This window comes from Meriones unguiculatus, chromosome 21 (genome assembly GCF_030254825.1).
Source record: "Meriones unguiculatus strain TT.TT164.6M chromosome 21, Bangor_MerUng_6.1, whole genome shotgun sequence".
Lineage (NCBI taxonomy): Eukaryota > Metazoa > Chordata > Mammalia > Rodentia > Muridae > Meriones > Meriones unguiculatus.
In genome coordinates, this window is record NC_083368.1 from 49,214,489 (window position 1) to 49,218,841 (window position 4,353).

Sequence of the window (4,353 nt, forward strand, 5' to 3'; positions counted from 1 at the left end):
TGGCTGCAGCAATCCATGATGATAATCCTGTGGCTAGTCCTGCGTCCACTCTGGTAGAATTTACTGTGACAATGGCCACTCTCAGCTGCTCCATCGTAGTATCGAATTCTCCAGTCCAATTACCTAAAATATAGCTCGACAATTTGCAGCACAGGAAAAATTCTCATGTTATATGCTAGTGACTCAAAGTCCAGCATATTTTCTTTGACAGCCAAGTTGAGCGATTTGCCATAGGGTATCAATTTGCTCCTGCACGAGGTCACTCCTCTGATTGAACACCATCAAGCTTCCTTTTAGTTGAGCATTAATTCCTTTATGTACAACTAAGGCATGAGCTACATTGGCTAAATGATTGTTCAGGGTCTGAGCAGTCTGCCCAGTATGACTCATGGCTAATGCCCCGGTGGTAGCTCCAACAGCCGCCAATGAGATGGTAGTAACAATGGTGGCTGTAGTTCCAAGATCCCTTTTCTGTCTGAAGAGAGTCATAGCATGAGGGGCATCAACGGGCACAGGCACCCAGCGAGGCATGCGAGTAACCAGGGCATACCTAAATTTACTAGCATTCCAGCATTGGGCAAAAAAGCAAGTATCATTACCACAATTACTTGGCTCTATCTGGCTAATAATGAATTAAAATGGGGGATATAGACAAACAGGTGAGGGCTTATAGGAAATATTATGAGAAGCCTTAACCTCCTCGTTGGAACATCCTGCGTCAGTTCTAGAACTAGCAGTGGTGGTGTCCGAGCTGTGAGTAGGTTCAGGAGACCATTGCCCCCAGGGGCGAGACGTGCTCCATGCCAATTGACTAACTCCATGTTTTCCTCCACTTTTGAAAGTCATTTAAGGTTCTTAAATTATTTTTTCCCTTTTTTTTTTAATTTTTCATCAATTACACTTTATTCATTCTGCATCCCAACATAAGCCCCTCTCTCCTCCCCTCCCAATCCTACCCTCCCTCCTCCCTCTGCTTGCATGCCACTCCCCAAGTCCACTGATAGGGGAGGTTCTCCTCTCCTTTCTGATCTTAGTCTGTCAGTTCACATCAAAAGTGGCTGCATTGTCCTCTACTATGGCCTGGTAAGGCTGCTCCCCCGCAGGGGGAGGTGATCAAAGAGCAGGCCAATCAGATTATGTCAGAGGCAGTCCCTCTTCCCATTACTATGTAACCCACTTGGACTCTGAACTGCCTGGGCTACATCCGTGCAGGGGTTCTGGGTTATCTCCATGAATAGTCCTTGGTTGGAGTATGAGTCTCTGGGAAGTTCCCTGTGTTCAAATTTTCTTGTTCTGTTGCTCTCCTTGTGGAGACCCTGTCCTCGCAATATCACTTTTCTTAAGGCTAATTAAAGGAACCTTGCAATCTTGGGCATCATATGATTACACAAAACATTCAAAGCAGACCTGTTTGTCACCAGCATTTAGGAAACCCAGCCCAGGGAAAGAACTAGGTCTGAGCACACACGCCTGGTCTTACCACGCCTGGTCTTACCACAGCAGATGTTTAGCCTTTCCTGCTTATCACTGACTCACAACAGGGAGAAGAGCCAAACCGTATTTCTTTTTCAAACACGCTGCCAGTGTTGAAAAAATTAATGCAGTTCAGCTCAGTGCTGGTATAAGCATTTGTGTACAAGCTTTATCCAAGTAACACTACAAAGTGGTTTTTTTTTTTTTGAATAATTTGAACTCCCAGGGTGTTAAATGTAAAAATATCCATAGAAATATTACATTATGTATTTGTTTTTCCACTTGCTATGCAGCCTCAATATAACAAGCTACAAATCAATTCCTAATGGCTATTCTTTATCATTATTCTTATAATTTTTCTATTAGTTGCACTTAGTATCAACATTATGACCTCATTATCTCTTATGCTTTGTCCTATTTCTGACAATAAATACGCTGTGTAAGTTACAAGAACATATGTTAATTCAAGAATTATTTTCTCTTAGCATCTCCCTTTAGATAAGATTTTTGTTGGTGTGGTCCCCATCAGTAGCTGTACTAGTCACAGTGTGTCTTTTTGTAGCCATCATAATTTCTGTGATGAGAACCTGACATAGAAATGTCAATATTTTGCTCATTTATGACAGTAGTCTTGAACAATTCCATTTTAAACTTTTAATATATAATGTTCAGATCAATTAGTGGGGCACTTTGTTTCTTTCTTTTTCTACTACTGTAATAGGCCAATAAGGAAAAGGGCAAAATAATCATTCAATCAAACTTTCTAATACTTTGGATAATAGCCCTCCGATTTTCTCTACATGAGGCACATGGTCATTGTGTAAAAACTTAGTCATTATTTTGAATATATCATTATCTATTTTATCTATTTATCATTTTCTTTAGTATATGTTCTTATGCATTGTATTACTGGCTAGATATTTTACAGGAGAACAGGACAGAAGGAAGGAAGAAAGGAAAGAAGGAAGAAGGAAAAGAATTAATTTGGAGTTCAGCTTCTAGTATTTAGAAATTTAGCCTATTTAGAGTTTCACTTTGTTTTGTTCTTTTACAAAACAGGATGCATTCTCTAGTTATATTGAACAACGAAGAACACTTCCTCCTTTATATCTGAAGATAATGACATTCTCAAAGGTTCTTCATAGAAAGATGAAATGTATGAATTGGATATTTTTTTAATTTTTCTTACTTACTTTGTATCCTAGCTATAGCCCCCTCCCTCATCTCCTGCCTACCTCTAGTCCACTGATAGGTAAGGTCTTTCTTCCTTACTATCTGACCCTAGCCTATCAGGTCTCATCAGGACTGTCTGGGTCCTCTTTCTCTGTGGCCTAGTAAGACCACCCTGTCAGGGGAAGTTGATCAAAGAGCAGGCAACGGAGTTCATACCAGTGACTGCCCCTACTCCCCTTACTAGGAAACACACAAGGAGACTGAGCTGCCCATGGGCTACATCTGAGCAGGGGGTTCATGGTCCTTGGTTGGTTCACCATAATTTCAAATTATTTTTATAGCAATGCAGAGGAAAGAACAATTCATTATTATCAAATTCCAGAAGTTTACCAATTACTAATTAGATTCAGTTGATCATCAACTGTGCCAAACAGAGATATCTCTGGTATTTAACCAAAATGCATTTCCTTCTGAAACCTCTACTCTCTAATAGGTATCAAATGGCTTTGGTGAGTGGGAAAGGGGTCTGATAAGTGGTTCCTAGCATGTCTGGGCTCATGCCTAGAGAAATCAATTAATAGCAATGCAGTGATTAACAGCACCATGGCACTGTTCCCAGCATCAATAATTTCCATTTTCACCTCGGCAGGAATATCATAAAAGAAATACAATTTGTTATCTTGCAGTTAAAATTAGTGTTTTTGCCACCTCTTGGCAGCTTCAAAGATATTGTAAATCGTTGAGGGTCACATAGCTTATGCTGTTCAGGTGAATATTACACTTTCGATTTCGGTGAGGACGTCTTATTTTAACATTTGTACCAAAAATACAGTGTTCAATTCTCTTCAAGTGAAGTCAAGAAAGTATAATGGAACTTTCTTATTGTTAGAGAATGTGGTGTGGTTGACTCTGTAAGCAAAAGTAACTGGAGCACTTACCCTTTTGTCCTGGTTACTTGGCTGCCGTTGCATATGTCCAGCACAAGAGGTGTTAAAGTAGCACTTCAGAAAAAGAAGGAGAAAAAAAAGAAACATAACTTCAAGCTAACTTACTTAAAAGTGAATGCTACAATAAAACAAATTTTAAAAACCCATACTATTAATGCTTTCCTAAATATCCCAAGGTAATCTAGAAAGCAAATGGATTACCTCATTCACCGGAGCATCGGTATACAATGATATTCAAGGCTGTGGAGCTATCCTGATCACAAATACACACACAATACTGCCCAGTTCTATCTTTGTGAATTCTGTCTTGAAGTTCACCTTGACTGTTTTAACGCTAGGTGTCATGATTCTAGTCTTTACATCAGCCCTGACATTCACCTAGTAACAGTCCTCGCTTTTATTTCTAAACTCTCTAGCTTTGAACAGCGTCAACGAGGTTTATAATCCAGATCCACAAACACAAATGCCATCAAATAGTCATAAAAAAAATTCCAAGGGCACACACCAATACAAAACTAAGCCCTGATTTTGCCTTCCAGGAAGAATATTCTGTGTAAAACTACAAAACATGTGCTATGTGCTACATCATTTGCAATATGCATCATTTACAATATATATAATTTTGTTCACTGGCTAGTTGCTATTCAGTCTCCTTTGCCCACCATGCGACCATGGGCCTCCACAGCTTTTTGTTTAAATTAATCTTTGAAACTGTCACGTGGTATTTCATTTTTTTGTATTAGTTACTCCTTAAAACTTG

At 39.4% G+C, this 4,353-nt stretch overlaps 1 non-coding gene across 1 annotated transcript; it reads right to left on the minus strand.

Moving 5' to 3' along the window:
• Nucleotides 1-1,409: 1,409 nt before the first annotated feature.
• Nucleotides 1,410-1,553, minus strand: LOC132649804 (small nucleolar RNA SNORA72). Its single transcript, XR_009588317.1, has one exon. It is a non-coding gene; the product is annotated as a small nucleolar RNA SNORA72 (small nucleolar RNA).
• Nucleotides 1,554-4,353: the final 2,800 nt, after the last annotated feature.